Source organism: Staurois parvus, unplaced genomic scaffold, assembly GCF_062004578.1.
Source record: "Staurois parvus isolate SC_StPar_1 unplaced genomic scaffold, SC_StPar_1.0 ptg000488l, whole genome shotgun sequence".
In the NCBI taxonomy this organism is placed as follows: domain Eukaryota; kingdom Metazoa; phylum Chordata; class Amphibia; order Anura; family Ranidae; genus Staurois; species Staurois parvus.
Genome location: NW_028318284.1, coordinates 894,015 through 921,071, shown reverse-complemented (window position 1 = coordinate 921,071; position 27,057 = coordinate 894,015). Strand labels below are relative to the sequence as shown.

The 27,057-nt window shown below is 42.8% G+C and overlaps 1 protein-coding gene across 1 annotated transcript in view; it reads right to left on the bottom strand.

Annotated features, from left to right (window-relative positions):
- The window catches only part of TRAPPC3 (trafficking protein particle complex subunit 3), a 62,895-nt gene that overhangs the window by 25,399 nt on the left and 10,439 nt on the right, over window positions 1–27,057 (bottom strand). The gene's annotated exons all lie outside the window — the stretch shown is intronic.

Genomic DNA, 27,057 nt, shown 5'->3' with positions numbered 1-27,057 from the left:
CTGCACTCACTTCCTACACAGGTGATGGATGCCAGACAAAATAGGAAGTAAGTGGACATCTCCTCAAAAGGGCATAGACAATATTTTAAAGGATAAGCTCACCTTTGGGAACATGTTACATGTAACACCCGTTTTTAGGGTGGACCGTGTAACATGTTCCCATAGCCACAGCCCCCCGCCCCCCCCCCCTCCCTCCTGAAAGATAATGCGGGGAGAAGTCTCCCCATACGCTGTCAAATATGAAAACAGCGCGGCTGTGCTGGGTTCCACCCACACAGTCGCATCAATCATTCACAGACTTCCGTGAATGAATGAACTGCAAGTCCCGACAGCCTTAGTGACTGTGGGCTTGTACTTTTCAGTGAACTACCACGGCGCTGTGGAGCACCATGGTAGTTCATTGAAGCTTCAGAATATCTGCTTACTCATACATCCCATACGCAGATATTCTGACAGGTCTGCAGGAGACCTGCATGGCATCAGCGATCTACTGATCACTGGTGCAACGCTTTCCAGGCTCCTGTAGGAAAAAATAATAAAGGCACATTTTTTTACCTGCAACAAAATGTGCATTTATTATTTTTGTTTAAAAGGTGAACCTATCTTTTAAAGCTGATTGAGATTCTGACCTTCCCAGTCCATCAAAAACAAAAATGTATGTCTGGGGTAGAGCTTTAGGCCTTCTCTAGCTGGCAAAAAGATTCTGGCTCTACCACTTCTTGAACTGAAAGATGAAATTGTTTAACTCCTGACCATTGTAATGGGCTGTATTCCATTCAAATTCCATTTTAATTTCCAAAATGTAGAGAAATGTAAATTATGAATATGGTGAAATTTGTCTAAAGCACTCCAATCTTCCACCACAAATAATCTTCTATAAAGAGCTTAACATCCCTTGCAAAAGCATTGATTTTAATAAGCAAAACAACAGGTGGAACAATGCCACATTCCAGTGCTACAGGTTGTATTAGCCATGGTTTCCACAACATTTCTCAGAGAAGCTTTACATTTTAAAGTATTATGAATATTCAGAAACAGTGGTCTCCAAACTGTTGTCCGAGGGCTGTATGTGGCCCTTTGCTTGCTTTTAAACAAAAACCAAAATGACACATGATAGGGTATAACTACCCATTATATTTCTCTGACTCACCATAAATAAAAGGTGTGGATTTTCTAAACTGAACACTTTGCATGCAAAAAGGGAAGCAGTTGACAAGAGCAAACTGCAAAAAGATCGGTATCCAAATCCAAAGCAGAGTAAAGAATGCATCTATTTGGATGTATTTTTTACTCTGCTTTGGATACCAATCTTTTTGCAGTTTGCTCTTGTCAACTATTTCCCTTTTTGTATGCTTTGCTTGCTTTTGTCTGACCCTTGAGGCACTATTCCTTCTATTGACACCAATGATGAGGCACCGTTCCTTCCACTGACACCAACAATAGGGTAAATTTTGTCCCACTGACACCAATGATGGGGCATCATTCCTTCTACTGACACCAACAATGGTGAGCGATTTTTGCCACGAATACTAATGATGGGGCACTATTCTTCCCATTAATACCAATGATGGCTCACTATTCCTCCCACTGATACCAATGAAGGGGCACCATTCCTCCTCCCACTGACCACTGGGGTATTTTGTACTTTCACTGACCCCAGTATGGCCCCCCTAAAGTCTGAAAATTAGTAACATGGCCCTTTGTTAAGGAAGTTTGGAGACCCCTGTTCTAAAACATTTATATCACTGGAGTGTCTGCAGGAAGCTTGGAAATGGTATACATTTTAACGGTAAGGAGCTGCATCAATTTCATAGATGCAGCACAATCACAACTATGCTAAAATACTAAATAAAAGTGTTTTCAGAAACATACCATGAGATGCAGAGATGCAGCAGGTGAAATGAATGGCAAATACCAATACTACAGAATGAATGCAGTAGGCAGATGGAGAGAAGGGAAAAGAAAAATAGTTAGGCGATGCAGGTCTAGTATCAGAGACCACTATCTGCCAGTAAAATGTGCAGCACTTGTAAACAGCAATGGGAGATGAAACAGAGCACAACAGAATATGATTGCCTAAACATGCCAAGCGTGAAAGCAGCCCAACTCTTATAAACAAGACCCTTAAAGAGAAACTGCTAATTAATTAAAGAAGTAGTCTCACTACGCACCATGCAACAAAATGCATATAACACATTTCTAGCTTGTCTTGTAATGTGGTCGACAGTGCCCCCGCCCCCCCCATCACCACCACTTTCAACCATGCATCTATCAAGGGGACCAATATTTAATAAACTATGACTGACAGTATTTGTCTCAGGAACCAGCTGCTTCCCCAAGACAAACGCCATCACTAGGCGTGCAAGGGGAGGGGGCATGTCAGCTGCCCTGTTTTACCAATCTTTTTATTAGTTGCTAGGACATAGGCCGTCCCTAGCAGAAAATGAAAACACACAGATGGCGGATCAGAGGAACTGGGTGGGAGCCCTCCAGACAACAGGTCCCCAACTCTCCCGCACACTAACTGAACAGAGGTGGTGACAACTGAGTTCTGCCTGAACTCAACTGTAACACCTACAAATCAAGTTTTTATCGGGGAGGAGCAGAGAAGCTGAAAAGCAGGGTATAAAAGGATTTTCTTCACATTTCAATAGTTTTTCATTTGAGAGGCTAATACAAGTATTTAATAAGTGGTTGTAAAGGCGCAAAGTTTTTCTATGCATGAAGGTAAAAAACCTTGTGTGTGTGGCAGTGCCCCCAGCCCCCTCAATACTTACCTGATCCTCATCGAGATCCAGCGATGTGCACGACAGCCTCCACTGTCCCAGGTCTCTGCCTCCTCATTGGCAGAGACAGCAAGAAGGAGCCATTGGCTTCCGCTGCTGTCAATCACAGCCAGTCAGCCAATGTGGAAAGAGAGGGGGCCAAGCCGCGGCTGTGTGTGTGAATGGGCACAGGGAGCAGAGGGTGCCCCCACAGCAAGCAGCTTGCACCCAACAGAAAGGAGAGCCTGAGCGGGACCCGAGAAGAGGATCCAGTCTGCTCTGTGCAAAACCACTGCACACAGCAGGTAAGTATAACATGTTTGTTATGTTACAAAAAATCCAAGTTTAGTATCACTTTAATATATGAACCTGGTTTTTATTTTTTTTTTTTGTTAATTCCTATAAATACTTCTCTCAAAAAGCAAAACATGAAAGCGGCCAATCACTGGCTATTAGGTTGTATACTAGTACCAACGCATCCAAGTCTCCTGAGCCTTTTAGCTTCATTGCAATCATTTAATACCCAGGACCAGAGCTTGACAAATTTGCTTTGAATCCAGGAGCAAGCTATAAAGTCAGAAGCCAGTTTTTTTTCTTTTCTCGTCAGCGCCTGGGGCAAGGCATGTAATTTGCTAACTCTAACTTACTTACAGCACAGCGGCCCTTGCTATGGGGGAACTGAGCAGGGGGGAGGGGCCAGGAGAGTCAATGGGAGACCCGAGAAGAGGAGGATTGGGGCTGCTCTGTGCAAAACCACTGCACAAAGCAGGTAAGTACATGTTTGTTATTTATTTATTTTGTTAATTTGGGCCTTTAATATAAGTGGAGCTATGATCCCAATATACAAATACTTGAATGGCGACTCTAGCATTTGGAGAAAATTGTTGATTCTTAGGTCTCAAAATAGACAAGCCACACGATGTTGGACGAGAAGTGGTTCAGTCTTAAACTGGGTAAGGCTGACCATACATTATACAATTTTCTTGAGAATTTTGCTTTAGATTTACCAAAAACCATATAATAAGGAGGTCAAACCTAAACAATACTTTCAATTGTATCCAATTAGGCAGGCCCTTGCACTACATAGTTGAAGGTAACTCTAAAGAAAATTGGACAGAAAATTGTAAGAAAATTGAATAGTGGATGGCCAGCCTAAGGGTTTCTTTACTGTTAGAGCAGTAAGGATGAAGAATTGCCAGTTGGTGGTGTCAGTGGGCAAGGAAGATACATTAAAAAAAACAACTTGTGTATCTTGTGAACACAATGTACAGGCATATGAAAAAATGGTAGTGGCATGCTCTGGGAACACTGGTTCTATTTACTGGCTTTCTTGTTAAGTACATGATTGCTGTTTAAATTGAATGAGTCGTTAAGCTAAAAACTGTCTTAGTTTCCTTGGGTAAAAGCAACCATTTCTGACTTGCAGGTGATATATTAGTCCTGGGCAGGGCTCAACAAATCCCAGGCACCAGGTCACCATGGTGACCAGAAATTGTGTCCTTGTGCCTGGGCATTTGTCAGTCCATTCAATGTCTATCTGAATAATGTGCACACCTGAAACCCAGACACATTATTCAGACAGGGGCCTGGTAGGAGGGTGAGGGAGCCAGTCAAGGCAGAACGTGCAGGGGACTACTGGTGACGATAGTGGAGGAGGCAGCAGCACCCGACCTATGAAGTAGTGGCACACATCGGGGTCCCGGGCTGTGATCTTGCCTTGCTACATGAAGCTGGTGATGGAGCCAGCGGGCAGAAGGTAGGTGAGAGGACTCAGTGATATTAGATAACATGTGAACCAACCTAGGCTTTCTAGATATTCGATTGTTACATCTAGGTTCTGTCTTAGCATGTAATCTGAGTCTGTGAAGAGAAGCAGATCGTTTAAGTAAGGAATCACTTCTATCCCTTTTGCTCTTAGATACTGCAGTGTCTCTGCTAGAACCATCGTGAAGATATGCAGGGTGTAGGTGCCAAACAAAAAAGAGAGCACGTTGAACTGGAAATAGATAGTCCCCTTTAGACCATTTACCGTGAACCTAAGGGACTTCTTGGAAGATTGTCTGATCAGAATATGAGATGCGCGTACCTCAAATCCAGTGTTGCCATATATATCTCCATATTCTGATCAGACAATATACATTGTCTCCATTCTGAACTTCTTGTGCCTCATCTTTTTGTTTTTCCTTTTCAGATTCAGCATTAGGTGATATTTCCTTGACTGTTTTCTGCCCCAGAAAATATGAGAAAAGAATTGCTTTTTCCTTTCTCCTGCCATGATGAGACTGATCACTCTATATTATACCAACCCCTGCAACAGTGATATCAATGCATCTGCTTGAGTTTTGCCTTTTTGGGAGAAGTGTCATCAGAAACATACGCAGAGGACGGAGATCCAACTCTTACCTGTTCCCCCCTGGTCCATAATCTCCCTCCCATTTGGCTTCCCAAGTCATTGTGATCTGTTGGTGCTTTTTTTGTTTTGTTTTGTTTGGTGGGGGGGGGAATTGAGGTAAGAAGGAAACCCCTCGTCTTTTCCCTTCTTGTAGGGCCAATATTTGTTCTGCTCTTGTTTCTTCACATTCTTTTCTTGTTGGTGCCTGTAGGGGCAAAAACTCTTATTCTGCTGCTTTTTCCTATCAGCTGACCTCTCCAGTACCGACTCTAATTTGGCCCCAAATAAGATCACCTGCAATGGGAACCCACAAAGTTTCACTTTGAAGCTGGGTCTCCAGGAGATGTCTTTGAACACCAGCCCAAATTAACTTGTAGAAAATTTGATTGATTCTGCAGAAGCATCAGCTATATAAGCCACAGCCTTTTTCAACACTGACAATGACTTGAGAATTTACTCCACTGGGGTCCCTTCTTATAGCAGAGCAGCTGTCTGAGCCATAAGTCTAAGGTTCGGCCACACAGGTGGCGCCAAGCGCAGGTTTGAAATTAACTGTGCTTGCATCCCACACATTCCTTAAACATGCCTCTGCTTTTCTATCTATGGGAGTTGGAGAGAGAGGCATCTAGTTTGGGACATTTGGCCCACAAAATGGCATCTTCTTCTTTGAAGGGGAATCTTCTTGTCACATTATAAGAAAAGTCTCTGTCAGATCATTTTAAGCACGATGAAGTGCCACAACTCAAAGAAAAGAGGGCATGCAACCTCTTCAACCCCTATGACAGAGTTAGCTTATTGCCCACCACCTCACCAAATAAATATATAAATAAACTGAAGACCCCATCCTGTGCCCCCCTCAACCAAGTGAGATGCAGAAAAACAGGGGCCAAGCCCTCTATTTTTTCCTAAATTGGGTACTGGCCCCACGTGCTCTGCCAGATCTGCTGCCTCTGAAGCCTCCATGTCCATTATGCACGCATACTTCCCTGGTCCTCTAGCTCAGCTTCCTCAAAGTTGCTGTGAGCTCTGCCCCTATACCGTGTCCATCTGCGCTGGACTCTGGAGTGGTGTAGTGAATTCAGGAGCACAGCAAAACTTGAGTCTGAGCTGCTGCCCATTATTCCTGTGCTATTGCGAAATTCCAGGGCGTGTTTCTCTGTCCACTGCATTTGTCAGACTGGCCGCTATTGTGAATGTGTGGCAGTGCATCACTCCAGAAATATCGGTGACTTATGCTCACCTGGTCCGCCAGAAATTACATAAAAATCTCCATGTGTGATGCTTTAAAAATTTCTACAGGTTAGCAGTGCAAAGTTACAGAGGAGGTCTAGTGCGAGAATTATTGCTCTTGCTCTGACGCTTGTGGCGATACCTCACGTGTGTGATTTGAACACAATTTACATATGTGGGCATGGCCTACGTATGTGTTCACCACTATGTGCGAGCAGGGGGGAACGGAGGCACTTTAAACTTTTTTTAAAAAATGTATTTAATGTTTTTTGGGTTTTTTTGCATTGTTCCTTTAAAAAAAAAAAAATGTAATCACTTTTATTCTTATCACAAGAAATGCACTCATCCCTTGTGATAGAAGTAATTAGTGACAGGTCCTCTTTATGGAGAGACCCCATATCTCTCCTCTGCAATGTAAAGCATTGGATCAAAAAAAAAAATTGAACTAGTGCTTTAAAGAAGAAAAAAAAAATCGCCAGAACAGGAAGCGACATCGCTCTGGTCCTCCAAGGGCATAGAGATGTGTGGCGGCCATCTTTCCTTCACACATCTCTATGCCCAGCGCCGGGATCGATGGTTTCTCAGGTAAGGCTGAACTACTAAGCGCCGGCCGGTGGCGAGGTTCTTTCGGCACCTGTATCTGTGCTTTTTTATTTCGACCGACGGCTGCAAGGGGTGTTTTTGGCCTCCGAAATTTCGGTGCATCCCTAATAAATATATATATAATATTGTAGAATATATAGATAGATGTCCATATATATTTGGACACAGGCTCATATTTAGATTTTTCAGGTATGTACCAAAACATATTCAAGCTATAGTTGTATAATGGATATGGGCTGAAAGTGCACACTCTCAGGTTTAATTTGAGGGTATGTACAACCAAATTGGAGGAAGGGTTTAGGAATTACAGCTCTTAAAAGTAGCCACCCCCCCTTTTTCAAGGGAACACAAGTAATTGGAAAATTGAATATAATCATAAATAAAATGTTCATTTGTAATATTTTGTAGAGAATCCTTTACTGGCAATGACTGCCTGAATTCTGGAACCCTAGGACATTACTAAAGACTGCGTTTCCTCTTTTCTGATGCTTTGCTGGGTTCTAACTGCAGCTGTCTTCAGTTGTTCTTTGTGGGTCTTTCTGCCTTTAGTTTTGCCTTCAGCAAGTGAAATGCATGCGCAATTAGGTTGAGATCAGGTGATTGACTTGGCCATTGCAGAATATCCCACTTCTTTTCCTTCAAAAGCTGCTGGGTTGCCTTTGCAGTGTGTTTTGGATCATTGTCCATCTGTACTGTGAAGAACCGTCCAATCAACTTTGCAGAATTTGGCCGAATCTGGGCTGACCGTATATCTCTAAACACTGCAGAATTAATCCGGCTGCTTCTGTCTTCTGTCACAACATCAATAAACACCAATGACTCAGTGCCACTGGAAGCCATGCATGCTCATGCCATCATACTGCCTCCACCATGTTTTACAGATGATGTTGTGCGCTTTGGATCATGAACTGTTTCAAGCCTTCTCCACACTTTTTTTTCCCCGCCATTCTGGTACAGATTAATCTTAGTTTCATCAATCCAAAGAATGTTTTTCCAGAACTGGTCTGCCTTTCTTAGATATTTTTTGGCAAATGGTTTGCACCTTGTGGTGAACCCTCTGTATTTGCGCTCGTGAAGTCTTCTCTTGATTGTAAACTTTGACAATGATACACCCGCCTCCTGGAGACTGTCCTTCACTTGTCTGGATATTGTGAATGGGTTTTTCTGCGATCATCCACCACTGTTGTCTTCCATGGATGTCCATGCTTTTTTATGTTGCTGAGCTCACCAGTGCATTCTTTTTTCCTCAGAATGTACCAAACTGTTAATTTGGCCACTCCTAATGTTGCTGCTATCTCTCTGATGGATTTGTTCCTTCAGTGAACAGGCTCAAGGGAAACTGATTTGAGGTTCAGAAGGGACAATTTGGGAGATCTTGGGGTCAGAGGTTATTAAATGCCAATATCTCCTGATATATTTCCTGTCCAGTGTTGATTATTATAAGTATTGATGATTTTTAGCAGTTGTTCTTTAGAGAGTTTCCACTCATTGTTAAACAGTAAATCTGTGTGAGAATGATGTACGGCTTTAGTATAAGCCTTATGTAAGCACCTTTTGAAATAACCTCTTTCAAGTCGTTTGCTGCAATTTTGAACTTTTCTTTACCACTGCAGTCGCGCCATAGGCGTGAATATTTTGAGTATGGAATAGAGTTAAAGCGGAGCTCCACCCAAAAGGGGAAGTTCTGCTTTAAGCCTTTGTCCCCCACTCCCCATTAAGGATTGGCACCTTTGGGGAGTGGGTACCCGAATTTGACAGGTACCCACTCCCACTTTCTCTGTGATCGCCTAGACAATCGGAAGCGGACGTTGTCCTTCCCCTTTCTTCTGGGACACGGGACAGGTCCCAGAAGACGACGGGCCATTCACAAAGTACAACGCTTCTCGCGCATGTGCAGTGGACACCCGGCTTTGAAGCTGCAAGCTGTCACAGCCAGGTGCCCACACTGAAGATGCCAGGGAGAGCAGCCGGTGAAACCAGCGAAGGTGAGAACACCACTGGACCAAGGGACAGGTAAGTGGCTGTATTTTAAAAGTCAGCAGCTTGACTTTTTTTTTCAGGTGGAACACCTCTTTAATGAGAGGTTTAGGCTGACTGACCAGTGTTGTCTCTGCTGTGGGTCTGGTTGGTACCATCGTGGCAATCCTTGGAGCTCTTAAATTGACCATTTGCAGGTAGATAATCTCCATGTTGCGGTGTGTTTATGCTATATATACACATGCAGCCGTGTGTGTGTGTGTGTGTGTGTATGTATATATATATATATGTTCCTTTTCTTTTTTTGTTACTTGGGTTATTTTGCCCATTTGTACTTTGTTCTTAATTTTTGGTAGGTTGCTAGTCCTCTCCCTACAACATTTGGGAGTTGGTTGGGTGTTTCTCCCTTACATACCTTGAGATTCCACCATGTGAGCCTTCTTTTGTGAGACATGCATTCATCTATTGTTTTTATAGTGTTACATCTTTGGGTATGTATACTTAGATAGTTAGCAGTTGGATTAGCTTTTTTACTCAGTAGCTGATGTTATTAGATGTTGGATTAGCTTTTTTATTCAGTAGCTGATGTTATTAAAGGATAAGTACACATTTATAAATGCACATTTTTTTTGCAGATAAAAAAAATTAGCAATTATTATTTTTGTCTGCAGGAGCCTGTAAAGCATTGCATCAGCAATCAGCAGATCGCTGGTGTCATGCAGGTCTCCTGCAGACCTGTCAATATATCGGCTTGCCCGTATGGGATGTACAAGCAAGCAGATATACTGACAGGAAGAATGAATTAACTACCATGGCACTGCACAGCACTCCAATGAATGAACTAACAAGGCACTCCACGTGTTAGTTCATTGAAGGTGTTAAGGCCGTTGGGACTTGTAGTCTCTCATTCACAGTGTACACAAGTGATATCTGCACGTCCGAGTTTTTTTTTTACATTTGACAGCTAGCGGGGGGAGGGAAAAGATGCCCCGCTAGCTGTCAAACCAAGGGAGAGGGGACTGGTCTACCCCTAACATGTTACACCCTGAATATGGGTGTAACATGTTACGAAAGGTGAACTTATCCTTCAACTTCTGGTACTTACGTATATTTATATTCCAGAATACACTGCTTTCTCCTAATGAAGACTAAACTTGCATCCTGAACATATGTTGAGGATGTAAGTTATCATCTGAAAATTCTAATAGATGGAACTCATTAATGCAGATAACCATTGATGTATTTTGGTTACTTTTCACTGTTTCTTGCATGATGATTGTTTTAAAAACTTGTGAATAAAATTAAGCATTTTATCTACACATTTTCTATGTTTGGTACTTATAAAGTCCTATTCCCTTGCCTTCTAATTAGGTTTCTTCATAAGAATTCAGCATCAAATTTTGGTATATATTTTCTATGCTAACAGGTGTACCGGCTGGGCAAGCTGTATTACCTGTATGTAACCTCAGCTACATACAGTATACAACCTTGTGTTCTGGTAGTGAGACAGATGAGACCTTCAGAACTCACAAGCAGAACAAAATAGAGTTGGCACTGAGCCATTCGTAGGTAGCTTTGTATTCTACGAATGAGGCAAAGAGGCGGGCAATTGATGTCACAATTTTCACCGTTTCTGATGATTGTTTTTAAAATTTGTGAATAAAATGAAGCATTTTAAATCGACACATTTTCTTTAATGTTTGGTACCTAAAAGGTTCTAATCCAGAGGTAGGCAACCTTTTGAGCATGGTGTGCCGAAAAATGTTTTCGAAGAAATTGAGAGTGCCAGCTATATAAAAGAATTTCAACTTTACACACTCAATCACGAAAGGAATTTTTATATAGTAAATGCTGTAAACTATTTAAATAACAGTAAGAAAACTTTGAGCTATCAAGGATGGTAAATGGTAACTTACCCCTTTTCCAGAACACATGTGCAGAACACATGTGCTGTGAGGCAAGTATGATGAGGCTGAAATGAATGTCAACCGAGGACTTCTGCGAAATACACAGTTGAAAATGAAGTGTGAGGTGATAGCGGTCCCCCTAATAAAGTTCTCTCAAATCAAACCCAATGTCTGCCCCTTCAGACCCTAAATCAGCCCTCATTCCTGCACCTTTACCTCTCAGATCACCCCAATTCCTGCACCTTCATACAGTACCTCAGATTAGCCAAATTCCTGCACTTTCACACCTCAGATCACCCCAATTCCTGCACCTTCACATTTCAGCTTTCACAAATGCCTGCGCCTTCAGCTGTCAGATCACCCCAATGTCTCTACTTTCACACACCAGATCAGCCCCAAATCCTGCGATTTCACACTTCAGATCAGCTCCAATTCTTGCACCTCCAAGTGTCAGATCATACCCAATTCCTGCACCTTCACCCCTCAGATCACCCCAAGTTCTGCACATTCACACCTCAGCTCACCCCAATTCCTGCAACTTCACACCCCAGTTCCCAGCGACAATTCCTGTGCCTTCAGGGCTCAGATAAACCCCAATTCCTGAACCCCCAGAACTCTGATCACATTTTCTGCACCTTCACACCTCAGATCACCCCATTCCCTGCAACTTCAGATCTCAGATCAGCCCCAATTCCGGCACCTCCAAGCCTTAGATCAGCCACAATTCCTGCATATCCAGACCTCAGATCAGCCCCAATACCTAAACCTCCAAGCCTCAGATCAGCCACAATTTGTGCAACGTCACACCTCAGATCATCCCAATCCCTGCACCTTTACATCTCAGATCACAATTCCTGCACCTTCACACCTCAGATCAGTCCCAATTTCTGCACATTCATACCGCAGATCACCCCAATCCCTGCACTGTTACAACTCAGATTACCCCAATTCCTGCACCTTCACACCTCAGATCAGTACCAAAATCCTGCACCTTCACACCTCAGATCAGTACCAATTCTTGCACCTTCACACCTCAGATTACCCCAATTTGTGCACCTCTGGACCTCAGTTCACCCCAATTCCTGCATTATTACAACCCAGTTCAGCCCCCATTCCTGTTCCTTCAGACCTCAGAATAGTCCCAATTCCCGCAGTTTCCCACCTCAGATCACGCAAATTACCTGCATCTTTACACCTCTGATCATCTCCAATTCCTGCAGTTACAGCTCATATCACCCCAATTTCTGTACCTTCATACTTCAGCTCACCCCAAATTCTGTACCTTCGCAACCCAGATTAGCCCCAATGTCTGCACCTCCAGGCCTCAGATCAGCCCTGATTTCTGCACCTTCACACCCCATTCTCCAGCAACAATTTCTGTTTCTTCAGGGATCAGATCAGTCCCAATTCCTATTCCTTTAGGCCTCAGAAAAGCCCCAATCCTTGAACCCCCAGAACGCTGATTACCATTCCTGCACCTCCACAACTCAGATCAGCCCCAATTCCTGCACCTCCACACCTCAGATCAGCCCCAATTCCTGCACCTCCACACCTCAGATCAGCCCCAATTCCTGCACCTCCACACCTCAGATCAGCCCCAATTCCTGCACCTCCACACCTCAGATCAGCCCCAATTCCTGCACCTCCACACCTCAGATCAGCCCCAATTCCTGCACCTCCACACCTCAGATCAGCCCCAATTCCTGCACCTCCACACCTCAGATCAGCCCCAACTCCTGCACCTCCACACCTCAGATCAGCCCCAATTCCTGCACCTTCACACCTCAGATCAGCCCCAACTCCTGCACCTCCAAACGTCAGATCAGTCCCAATTCCTACACCTCCAAACCTCAGATCAGCCCCAATTCCTGCACCTCCAAACCTCAGATCAGTCCCAATTCCTGCACCTCCAAACCTCAGATCAGCCCCAATTCCTGCACCTCCACACCTCAGATCAGCCCCAATTCCTGCACCTCCAAACCTCAGATCAGCCCCAATTCCTGCACCTCCAAACCTCAGATCAGCCCCGATTACCGCACCTCCAAACTTTACATCAGCCCCGATTCCTACACCTCCAAACCTCAGATCAGCCCCGATTCCTACACTTCCAAACCTCAGAAAAGCCCCAATTCCTGCACCTCCAAACCTCAGATCAGCCCTAATTCCTGCACCTTCACACCTCAAATCAGCCCAATCCCTGCAGTTCAGTTCACCCCAATTCCTACATTTTTACAACCCAGATCAGCCCCAATTCCTGTACCTCCAGGCTTCAGATTAGTCCCAATTCCTGCAGTTTCCCACCTCAGATCACCCATATACCTGTACATTTACACCTTTGCTCATCTGTAACTCCTACACCCTTACAGCTCATATCACCCCAATTACTGCACTTTCACACCTCAGATCACCTCCATTCCTGTACCTCCAAACCTCTGATCACCTAATAAATTCACTTTCACACCTCAGTCCACCCCAATTCCTGCACTTTCACACCCAAGATCAGCCCCAATTTCTGCTACTTCAGGCCTCAGATCAGCCCCAATTCCTGCACCTTCTGGCATAAATGGACCAAGCCGTTTCCAGATTGATGCTCCAGAACTGAACACCAGCCAATGCTCCAGTCAAGACAGCACCGCCTGTACTATGCAGTAGAACTGGAGAACTGAGCCTCAATTCCTGCAGTTCCTAATTCCTTTTTCTAAGGTTGTAGTTACCTATATCTGTTCTGAAGTTGTAGTTCCCCAAAGAAGTTCTAAAGTAGTAATTACCAAACTTTGTTTTAAAGTAATAGTTCCTTTTATTTGGCTTCCATGGTGAATAGCAGCGACAATTGTAAAAGCCTGACAATGAGCTGGCTCAGGCTAAAGGAGTGCTGTACCACAGGAAAAATACAGAATATAATTACCATTACAAAGTGAGAACCAGCAGCCTGGGGAAACCAACTAGACACAGCTTCACTGTGAAGAGAGAAACGCAGGAACTAACACCAGGGGGAATAGAGGTGGGCAGGCACCAGCTGTACTGCTTCCTCAGTATGCAGCTGCTGGCTTGGGAGGTGGCTCTCCCAGGACTGGCCTTGGGTGCCATCCTTGATGCTGTCAAGAGCCACCTCCAGCACTAGTGCCAAAGGTTGCCAACCCGTCGTAATCCCTTACCTTCTAGTTTAGTTAGTGTAGAAAATTATTTGTTTGGACCAACTTAACCCAAACAAATTTGCTAAAGGGACATTAAACCTGGAATTCAGCTTCAAGCTGCAAAAACAGAAGGTGGGGGTGTAAGCATGCTGAGGCTGTGATGCTTTACTTCAAGGGCAGAGCAAGAATTAAAGTGATACTAAAGACTCCGTTTTTTTTTTTACCCAAGATAAAACAAAAGATGTTATACATACTTGTTCTGTGCAATGATATTGAGAGTGCATTGAGAGACCCTGAAACTCTTTTCTGTGTCTGCCTCCATAGCAAGCTGCTAGTTATGGCAGCAAGTATGTGGGCTCACTCCTGAGCCAGGCTGTGTGTCAACTGACAGCCTCTGTGCCTGTTATAGACAAGCAACAACAGGGCCTAGCGCTGCACTGGGAGGGGGAAGGGGGTATTACTGCTTGCGCCCATCTATTTTTTCTGTTTACCATTATCCATGAAAGTAAAAGCAAAATCCCAAATTTCTGGTTGACATCAGAACAGGAATAGAGAGGAAATCTTCTAATAGGAACACTAGTTCTGGTGACACACCTGGGATTCCCTCACCTTGTAGGGATTTCCTCTCATTTACTGTTTAGGCTATAGAGCTGTAATGTTCAGCAGGCAGTACCCCTGGCGGATGTAACCCATTCAAATGAATGGGACTGCATGTAATTGCGACACAGTGGTGTGGGTGACAGAATGCCTCCTCAGCTCCTGTCATGCACCCTTTGAAAATTGATCCACCACATATCACTCTTGGGAACGTAAACTAGCTCTTAGTCCACACCTGTATATGTTGTTACATAAGCTGTACATGCCCAGATGATTTGGACCCCATCCACCCCTAGGTCCCTTCTACATGTCCATCTCCCCAGTGTCTCTGTCTCTCTATACACACACACTTTCAAACACACAAAATATGTTCCAAATCTACTGACAATACCCTTAAGAGAGGGACTAAAAGGAATGACAGAGTGGAATGCCCATAGACTTTAACAGGGCAGTGGAATGCCTATAGAGAATAATGGAAAACAAAACAAACTCATTTGCAGACAAATCTGAGAAACAGCAATTTCACTTTTCCCATGTGTTCCCCAAGTAGAGTATCAGATTGTAAGATTAAAATCATTTGGGATTATAGCTGTTTTCTTTGGAATGACAAACGTGAATGCTATCCTATCCTTCTCCTCCTTCGAGGCCCACTATTTCAGACTATTCTCCCCAACCCCCCTGAAGATTGCTGTGATATACCGGCCTCCCGGATCCATACCCCGCTTCCTCGATGACTTTTCCTCCTGGCTACCCTTCTTCCTCTCCTCTGAGCTACCCACCATCATTCTTGGGGACTTCAACATCCCTGTCAACCTCGACAACCCAGACACAGCCCGTCTCCTCCACTTAACCTCCTCCTTTGCACTTGCACAGTGCATACAATCCACCACCCACTCTGACGGTAATATCCTTGATCTTGTCTTCTCCAACCGCTGCGCTCCCCACAACCTCACTAACACCCCCTTCCCTCTCTCTGACCACAACCCGATTACCTTCTCTATCTCCTCATCCTCCAACACCTACCCCTCCAAATGTCACACTACTACCAGCCGTAACCTCCGCAACCTTAACCCTGCCCCCCTCCACTCTGCAGCTGATCAACTCCAGGACAGCATCCTCCCCCTGTCCTGCCCCGACTTGGCCATGACTGCCTACAACAACGCGCTGTCAACAGCCCTTGACTCACTAGCGCCTTTAACCACACGCAACATCAGACCCCGACCGCTCCAGCCCTGGCAGACTGATCACACCAAAACCCTCAAACGACACAGTCGTGCCCTGGAGCGACTATGGCGCAAAACAAAATCCCAACAAGCCTTCACCCGCTACAAATCTGCCTTCCACACCTACACCTCCTCCCTCCACGCAGCCAAACAAGCCTACTTCCTCACTCATCAAGACCCTCTCCTCCAACCCTCGCCGACTCTTCTCCACCTTCAACTCACTACTCTCTCCACCCCCACCTACACCCAGCACCTCACTCACCGCCCTTGAGATTGCCAATCACTTTAAAAATAAGATTGACACAATTCGCAAGGACATTGCTGCAACTCACACGCCCTCTCAACCCGTCCCCTCTCACACAGCTACCCCCTCATTCCCCCTCCCCCTCGACATTACCCGCAGGGACTTCATCACTGCTCAAACTCCCTCCAACCCCGTTCCCCCTCACTCAGCTACCCCCTCATCACCCCTCTCCCACGGCCCCACCACTGCTCTGACCTCCACTTTCACCCCACCCTACATTCCTCATACTGAAGCTCCCCCAACACTCCACACCTTTGACCTTACTACCATCGAGGAAGTCTCCAAGATCCTCTCTGATGCCAGCCTCACCACCTGCCCCCTCGACCCTATCCCCTCACAATTCCTACGACCTCCCTCCCCCTCCATCCTACGCTCCCTCACCCACATCTTTAATCTCTCCCTCTCCTCCGGCACTTTCCCCTCCCCTCTGAAGCATGCACACATCACCCCCATACTTAAAAAGCCCTCCCTGGACCCCAATGACCCGAACAATCTCAGGCCCCTCTCCCTGCTGCCATTTACATCTAAACTCCTCGAGCGCCTCGTCTACACCCGCCTATGCTCTCACCTCAACGACAACCACCTTCTCGATCCCCTACAGTCCGGCTTCCGTCCCCTACACTCCACCGAAACCGCCTTACTCAAACTCTCCAACGACCTTCTAACCGCCAAAGCTAATGGCCACTATAAATACTGTATAATAATAATAATGACAAAAGAGAATGCCCACAGAGTATAATGGGAACCAAGATGTGACCTGGAGTCAGAACCATTCAACATTCCAAATAAATCCTTAGTAGACATAATCTCCAAGTTCAGTGGGGATGTTTAAAACTGAGTTTATTGTCTTCTATGGAATGAAAATGGTGAATGACAAAAAGAAATGCCCACAGAATATAATGGGAAGCAAGAAGTGACTTAGAGTCAAAACCATTAGGTGTAAAACAAAAAAACCTTAGCAGATACTCTCCAAGCTCCATGGTGATGTTTAACCACTTGCCCTCCAGAGGATTTACCCCCTTAATGACCAGGCCTCTTTTTGCTACTCGGCGCTGCACTAATTCAACTGATAATTGCGCGGTCATGCAATGCTGCACCCAAACGAAATTTACGTCCTTTTTTTCACACAAATAGAGCTTTCTTTTGGTGTAATTTGATCACCTGTGAGCTTTTTATTTTTCACGCTATAAACAAAAAAAGGACAAAAATTTTGAAGAACAACAATATTTTTTACTTTCAGCTATAAAAAATATATAGTAAACTCAAAGTTGGTTATAAATTTAGGCCAAAATGTATTCTGCTACATGTTTTTGGTAAAAAAAAATCCCAATAAGTGTATATTGATTGCTTTGTGTGGAAGTTATAGTGTCTACAATCTATGGAATAAATACTGCAATTTACGCAATTTTTCTGCTATACAGCGCTGCGCTAGTTTAATGGACAATTGCGCGGTCATGCAATACGGTACATAAATGAAATTTACATCCTTTTTTTCCCCACAAATTGAGCTTTCTCTCGGTGGTATTTGATCGCCTGTGCGGTTTTTATTTTTTGCGCTATAAAAAAAAAGGCTGACAATTTTGAGGAAAAAAAAAACAATATTTTGGACTTTTTGCTATAAAACATGTCCAGTAAAAAAAAATGCAAAAATCAAATTTAGTCATAAATTTCTGCCAAAATGCACTCTGCGACATGTCTTTGCTAAAAAAAAACCCAATACGTGTAAATTAATTGGTTTACGTGAAAGTTGTAGCGTTTACAAATGGCGGGAAAGATACTGGGATTTTTAATTTTTATTTATACTAATAATGGCGCCGATCAGCGACTTATGGCGGCAATCAGCGACATATGACGGCGACCAGCGACTTATGGCGGGACTGCGGCGGACATTGGGGGGGGAACTGACTTGGGGTCACTGACATCCCCAGTGACACCAATACAGTGATCAGTGAAAAAAAAACACTGAAACTGTACTAATGTCACTGGGGAGGAAGGGGTTAACATTTTTAGAATTTGCTGTGTAAGGGGATTGTTTTACTAGGGGGCGGGGTGTGTACTGGACGGGGGGAGCTGATCGAGGGAGAGAAACTCTTCTCTCCCTCTTCAGCTTGTCGGCGAACTGTCACAGAGCAGGGCTGTGTGTAAACAATGCAGCCCTGCTCTTTGTCAGTGATCACCGCTCATCGCGGGAAAACGGCCGGTAAAAACCGGCCGTGACCCGGCGGCGGAGACCCGCTGCTGACACCCGCGGGACAGGTAGGGCGGGCGCGCGCCCCCTACCTGTTTTGAAGGCAGCCGTTTTAAAACGTACTTTTGCCTACGAGCGCCGCCCTGCCACCGTTTATATGCGGTGGCTGGGCGGCAAGTGGTTAAAATTGAGATTAAGCGGGATTATCATTGCTCTCTATGGAATGACAAGGGTGAGTGACAGAAAGGAATGCCCATAGAATATTATGGGAAGCAAAATATTTATTTGCAGACAAAATCTGTGTCATGTAACAATTTACCCACTTTCCCTCTGCCACAAAATCAGTTTTACTGCTACAGGGTGGCTCTCCTGTGCAAAATCTTGTATATATACACCTGATTTTGCACTTCTGTCTCACGGGGGAGAGCATGCTCCGCCGGCGGATAGTTTCTGTTGTGAACTATAGTTCAGGTGAATGGATCATCACTGGCACCCGCAGATCGTCGGGCAGGGAGAAAGAACATAGGTGTGCTTATGTTTTCACAGCTGTGCTGTGACAGAAGATAGTGTTCCTACAGAGCTGGAAACACGATTGATCACTTCCTCTTGTACCAGCACCATCTAGTGTAAATCAAGCACATAGCTAGGCACACAGTTAACCTTTTGATCATCCTACATTTTAACCCCTTCCCAACCAGTCATTAGTACAGTGATCACTTTATATTTTTAACATTGATCACTGTATTAGTGTCACTGGTTCCCAGAGTGTCAGTTAGTGTATAAATGTCTGCCGCAATATTAGTCCAGCTATAAGTTGTAGATCGCTGGCATTACTAAAATAAATTCCAGTGTCCCATAGTTTCTAGACACTATAACTTTTGCGCAAATTATTCGATATACTCTTATTGGGATTTTTTTTACCAAAAATATATAGCAGAATACATTTTGGCCTAAATTTAAGAAGACATTTGATTTAAAAAAAAATGTTTTTGGATATGTTTTCTAGTAGAAAATAAAAAATATAGGTTTTTTTTTTCGAAATGGTCGGTCTTTTTTTGGTTTATAATGCAAAAAGTAAAAATCACAGGAGGTGATCAAATACCACCGAAAGAAAGCTATATTTGTGGGGAAAAAGGACATAAATTTCATATTGGTGCTGTGTTGCATGACCGCACAACCGTCAATTAAAAGTAACACAGTGCCGTGTCGCAAAAAAATGGCCTAGTCAGGAAGGGGGGTAAATCTTCCGGAGGGCAAGAGGTTATCCCAAGTTTCCCACGTAGAGAAGCAGATTGTAACATTGAAATTATTTGGAGTTATAGCTGTTTTCTATGGAGTGACAAAAGAGAATGCACATAGAGTATAATGGGAATCAAAATGTGAACCTGGAGTCAGAAGCATTAGACATAGCACATAAATCCTTAGCTGACATTTAAGTTTCATAGTTACATAGTCTGGCTGAAAAAAACACAAAAAAGTCCATCCAGTTCACCAAGAGAAAAAAAAAAAAGTTATAATCCTATACCCACAGTTGATCCAAAGGAAGGCAAAAAAACCCTGCAAAGCACGATCCAATTTGTTCCTGCTGAGAAAAAATTCCTTCCTGATCCCCCGAGAGGCAATCGGATAATCCCTGGATCAACTTTACCTATAAATTTTAGTATCCAGTTATATTCTGTGTATCCAAGAAACAATCCAGGCCTTTTTCGAAGCAATCTAGCTGTCCAGAACCAACTCTTGAGGGTGTCTATTCCACATTTTCACAGCTCTTACTGTGAAGAAACCTTTCTGTGTTTGGAGATTAAATTTCTTTTCCTCCAGATGTAAAGAGTGTACCTTGTCCTCTGTGATGACCTCAGGGTGAATAGCTCTACACCGAGTTCACTATATGAACCACTGACTATATGAACCACTATACATGCTGATCATATCCCCCCCTTATGTATTATACATGGAGATCATATCCCCCCTTAATATCCTCTTCTCAAGAGAGAATAAATTTAGTTCCTCTAATCTTTCTTCATAGCGGATCTCCTCCATGCCTCGTGTCAGTTTGGTTGCCCTTCTCTGTACTTTCTCCAGTTCCCCAATGTTCTTTTTGTGAATTGGTGCCCAAAACTGAACTGCATATTCCAGATGAGGTGTTACTAATGATTTGTACAGGGGTAATATGATATCTCTCTCTCTGGAGTCTATACCTCTTTTAATACAAGAGATGATTTTGCTCGCTTTAGAAATTGCAGCTTGGCATTGCATGCCATTATTAAGCTTGTGATCTACCAGAACTCCGAGATCCTTCTCCACCATTGATTCCTCTAGTTGTACCCCCCTAGTATGTATGATGCAGGCATATTCTTAGTCCCCAAGTGAAGAACCTTACATTTATCAACATGAAAATTGAGAATAAGTGAGAATATTATGAATTTCTATGGAATGGCAGAAGGGAATGCCCAGAAAGTATAACGGAAAACAAAATACGAAAGTATTTGCAGACAAATCTGTACCACATTTGTCACAATTTAACTTTAGCACAGGTTTTCCTTAACCTTCCTCTTGTGTTAGGGTCGGCACTGACCCTTTTTTAGGTTTTAAATGCATAAAATAACCATATAAATTTGTTTATTGCATCAAGGCTTTATGACTTTGTCAGGAACCTCTATTTCAACAAAATACAAAAAAAATCGTTTTCACTAAATTATAAAATGCTCAAATTGAAATTTGTGTTGTTAAGTTGGTAAGTTTCCTCCTGAGAAGTTCTTGTCCAAGGTCATAGCTGGTAAAAAAAATTGTCACAAGTAATATTGTGACCCTGCAGTCCAGTAGTCATATCGAGGACCACATGTTTTCCTTGTTTTTTCTCAGGGATACCACTTGCAGCTTTGCCTGTGTAAATCTGTAGATTCCAGGCATAGCTGGTTTTTGCATCACAGGCTGCCCAGATTTTTATGCCGTACTTCCCTGGCTTACTGGGTATGTATTGCCGGAAGGGGCATTTTCCTCGGAAAGGGACAAGACGTTCATCCACTGTCACCTCTGGCCCAGGGTTGAACATCAGTGGAAGGAGCTGCACCCATCTCTCTCAGACATCCATGATGGGGGCAAGCTTGTCTTGCTCTGGTATCTCTGTTGTCAAATCTGAGGACTCTTGATATCATTTGAAAGGTCTGAAGTGACATTGTTGCCCGGAAAATATTTCTGCCTGTCGATGCGTCCCACAGACTATCAGTGGCCTCATTGCAGGATCTGTACACTCCAGCAAGAAGAAGAACCCCAATATAGGCATCCAGGTATTCCTCATCAATGTCTTTCCACATGCTGCCATGGACTTTTTTTCCTTCAAGGTTTGTCATAGCAATGATGACTTTTTAGTGACAATGGCATAAATAGCTCAAAACATGTCTTGATGTCACTGACTCTGTGATTCCAGGGGTCATTTTGATGACATTTGCAGCAACTGCCCTGCCATGTACATCAGGAGGTACTGAGCTCCAACAGATCTTACCATTTTTGGACTTGAATATTTAAGTGGGAGCAGCTTCAGCACCGGTCGCCTCCTCATCAGACTCATCAGATGTGTCTGTGTCTTCTGGATGATACTCCACATTTTCTTCCTCCTCAGAAACCTGCTCATCCAAATCACTATTCCCCTCTGTGTCCTCTCCCTCATTTTCACCAAAAATATTATCCAGAACTTGGCTCAATGAAAATCTTCTTCTCATTTTTGCATGCTACAAATTGGAGATGTGCACTCTACAAGTCACCAATTCTATACTGAATTGGTCTCACATGTGTGGACATGCCCGTCTTTGTTTGTTTTGTTTTTGTGCAGGTATACTGGAAAACAAGGCAAAATGAGAATCCCCTAAAGCTCACATGATTGGGAGAGGAGCTGGCTGTCAGTGTGCTGGTTGACAGTGAACTTATGATTTCAGTTTTGGCTCTAATTATTGCTTTATAATCTTATTTTTATAACTGGGTCGAAACCGCCCCTAAGTTCACTGTCAACCAGCACACTGACATATTCAAGTCCAAAAATGGTAAGATCTGTTGGAGCTCAGTACCTCCTGATGTACATGGCAGGGCAGTTGCTGCAAATGTCATCAAAATGACCCCTGGAATCACAGAGTCAGTGACATCAAGACATGTTTTGAGCTATTTATGCCATTGTCACTAAAAAGTCATCATTGCTATGACAAACCTTGAAGGAAAAAAAGTCCATGGCAGCATGTGGAAAGACATTGATGAGGAATACCTGGATGCCTATATTGGGGTTCTTCTTCTTGCTGGAGTGTACAGATCCTGCAATGAGGCCACTGATAGTCTGTGGGACGCATCGACAGGCAGAAATATTTTCCGGGCAACAATGTCACTTCAGACCTTTCAAATGATATCAAGAGTCCTCAGATTTGACAACAGAGATACCAGAGCAAGACAAGCTTGCCCCCATCATGGATGTCTGAGAGAGATGGGTGCAGCTCCTTCCACTGATGTTCAACCCTGGGCCAGAGGTGACAGTGGATGAACGTCTTGTCCCTTTCCGAGGAAAATGCCCCTTCCGGCAATACATACCCAGTAAGCCAGGGAAGTACGGCATAAAAATCTGGGCAGCCTGTGATGCAAAAACCAGCTATGCCTGGAATGTACAGATTTACACAGGCAAAGCTGCAAGTGGTATCCCTGAGAAAAAACAAGGAAAACATGTGGTCCTCGATATGACTACTGGACTGCAGGGTCACAATATTACTTGTGACAATTTTTTTTACCAGCTATGACCTTGGACAAGAACTTCTCAGGAGGAAACTTACCATGGTGGGCACAGTGAAGAAAATAAACCTGAGCTGCCTACTGAAATCTTGCAGGTGAAGGACAGGGCTGCACTGTCCACAAAGTTTGCTTTTACAGACACCACCACTGTTGTCTCATATTGTTAAAAAAAAACCGGAATGTGATACTTAGGTCTACTCTTCACAAAGATGCAGCTGTGTCATCGGGAAGTGACAAAAAGCCCACAATTATCCTCCACTATAACAAAAACAAAGGAGGAGTGGATAACCTGGGCAAGCTGACTGCCACTTACACTTGCCAGCGAATGACCAGGAGATGGTTGTGTTTTACAACATCCTTGATGTGTCTGCATATAATGCATTTGTGTTGTGGACCCACATCCACCAAGGATGGAACTCAACCAAAAAAACATGCAGAGAATTTTTCTTGAGGAGCTGGGAAATTCCCTTGTCAAACCACACATTGAGCGAAGGGAACGGGTGCCCCGAGACCCAGATGCTGCAGTCTTGGTCAGACAGGTCCATCTAGCGCTTTGTCCACACCAGCATCCTCCTCAGCCAGCCCTGCCTCAATATCATCCACAACAGCCACAACCCCACTCAGGCCACCTGATTCTAAAAGAAAGAGGTGTCAGGTCTACCCAAGCAGTAAGGACAGAAAGACAAATGTACTGTGCTTCAACTGCAACAAATATCTCTGCACAGAACACACTAAAAGTGTCACTTTTTGCCACACATGCATCTAAACACACACATGTTCTTGTACACAGACTTTTACTCTGATTTTGTTTTTTATTAGTGTTGGAACAAGTAATTACTTGTTCCAATTGATTTCTATTGGTTTGATTTGCTTGATTGGTTGTTGTATGTTTGACCTTGCAAATCTATATTTTGAGATAGATAGATATATATATATATATATATATATATATATAGATATATACACATACACACACACACCTGTTCTGTTTTTCATTTTGTGTTTGTATTAAAGTTCTATTGCTGGAAAAAAAAGAGAGACTTTTTTGCCTTTTTGAAGTAATTATATATATGGGTCAAAATTGACCCGTAACACCATAGATATTACTATAGTTAATAATATTAAAATGAAAAAATAAACAAAACAAATTTATTTCAGAGAGGTGTTCTAAATCCCCTCAGTAATAGTCAGGTGACATAACAACCTTTTATTTATTTATATGATTCTTTTGAGGTTCATTTTTAATTGAAATCGAGGGGTATACTGACAAAAAAAAAAGGCCCAGGGGCCCACACCAAAAATATTAAAACCAATATTTTCATGGATAAGGAAGCCTAACAAGGTAGCCAAGAGATGAGAAACAAACTGGATGATAGATAATGGTTTTTAGTGTATTTTACAGCTGATTTAAGAGACGGGTCAAAACCGACCCATTAACATAAGAGATGGTAACAGGAAACTAACACAAGATGAAGGTTAAGTAGAGTGGCAGATTGTGATATTGAAATGATCTTGGGTTATAGCGGAAAGACAAAGGTAAACGACAGAATGGAATGCTGCTATAATGGGAAGTACTACGTGACTTGACATCAGAACCATTAGACATATCCAATAAATCCTTAGCCAACATACTCTACAAGAAAACTAGAATAATCCCACTTAGGGCTGGTTCACACCATAGAAACGCAGCCCAGGTGCATTTTTGATGAGTTACGGTGCATTTTCCCCTCTTTTTCTTCAGCTTAAATAAGGACATGTGTGTTTCAGTGCGCTTTTGGTGTGTTTCACTACGTTCCAGTACAGTTCAGTGCAGAAAAAAATGCAGCATTTTTTTTTTTTACTGGAACGCACTGGAACTGACTGCACTGGTGTGAACTATGCCATTAGAAACATTGTGACCTACTATCAATGAGTTTTTGATGCCGGAAAAAAACCTGCACTGGACTGCATGTAGTGTGAACTTAATCTCAACTTCAACCATTTGCCGCCCAGCCTATAGCCGTTTGGCGGCTGCAAAAATGCATTACCTTTCCGGGGTGTACGCCATTTGGCGTCCTCCCGCACATGCGCAGTTCGCGCGGTTGCAGAGCTGCGCAGCGGCGCAATCTGTCACCGGCCGTATACCTCGGACACGGCAGATGACAGATCTGAGTACTGGCCCCTGTTGCCGGTACCATGTGACCTGCTGTGACCAATCACTGCAGGTCACATGACAGTTGTATACAATGGATGGCTTCATTCATGCCATCCATTGTATACTAGTGCCTAGCTGTGAATGGTCACAGCAATCACATGCAAATCTCATGTGATTAGCTGTGGCCAAATCACAGCTAAGCACAAAAAAAAAAAAAAAACCTGAATGAATCGATTTCATTCAGGTAAATGCTTGCTTATAGCAAAGTAATTCTTTGCAATAAGCAAACTGTGTTAAAAAAAAAAAAAAAATACTGATCACTTCCCCAAAGTAGTACAATGTTACTATGGTAACATTGTACTACTTTGGTCATAGTAAAATATGAAAAAAAAATCTTAAAAAGAAAAAAAAAAATGTAATAAAAAATAAAAAAATAAAGAGAAATTAAAAAAAATTATATATATATATATATATATATATATATATATATATATATATATATATATATATATATATATATATATATATTGTCTGGTGACAGTATATAAAAAAAAAAGTGAAAATAATTTTTTTCATTTTCCGAAAAATGACAAAAAAAATACAACTTCAAAAAACTCGCCATGCCTCTTATGAAGTAGGTCGGACTGTCTACGTTACAAAAAGGGGTCATTTGGGGATATCTGTACTATTCTGACATTCTTGAACCTCAAGAAATTAGATTGGCTGTCAGTACTTCAGGATTGATCAATATTCAGATCTATACCATAGTTTGTGAACTCTATAACTTTCCTACAAACTAAATTATACATCCTAATTTGGGTTATTTTCACCAAAGACATGTAGCAGAATATATCTTGGCCTAAATTTATGAAGAACAATTATTTATTTGTAAACTTTTATAACAGAAACAAAGAAAAACGTGTTTTTTTTTCAAACTTTTTGGTCTTTTTTTGCTAGCTTAGCAAAAAATAAAAACCCCAGTGGTGATTAAATACCACCAAAAGAAAGCTCTAGTTGTGTGAAGAAAATGATAAAATTTTAGTTTGGGTACAGTGTTGTATGACGCAATTGTCATTCAAAGTGTGAGAGCGCTGAAACCTGAAAAATGGCCTGGGCAGGAAGGTGTAAAATTGCCCGGTATTGAATTGGTTAAACATCACCACTGAACTTGGAGAGTATGCTGGCTAATAATGTATTTAATATGTGTAATGGTTCTGATGTCAAGTCACAACATTGCTTCCCATTATACTGTATGGACATTCTCTTCTGTCATTCACCTTTGTCAGTCCATAGAAAACTGCTAGAATTCCAAAGAATTTATTCTTACAATCTGCTACTGCACTTGGGGAACACCTGTGGGAAGGTGACATTGCTACGTTTCTCAGATTTGCTTGCAAATGAGTTTAGATTTTGTTTTCCATTATATGCTATGGGCATTCTCTTCTGTCATTCACCTTCGTCATTTCATAAAAACAATGATAATCCTGCTTGATAACAACTTTAAACATTGCCACGTGAATGTGGAGAGTATGTCTGCTAAGAATTTGACAGTTGGAAAATGGCAGTTATTTTTTGACAGTTGGAAAATGGCAGTTATTTTTTGACAGTTGGAAAATGGCAGTTATTTTTTGACAGTTGGAAAATGGCAGTTATTTTTTGACAGTTGGAAAATGGCAGTTATTTTTTGACAGTTGGAAAATGGCAGTTATTTTTTGACAGTTGGAAAATGGCAGTTATTTTTTGACAGTTGGAAAATGGCAGTTATTTTTTGACAGTTGGAAAATGGCAGTTATTTTTTGACAGTTGCAAAATGGCAGTTATTTTTTGACAGTTGCAAAA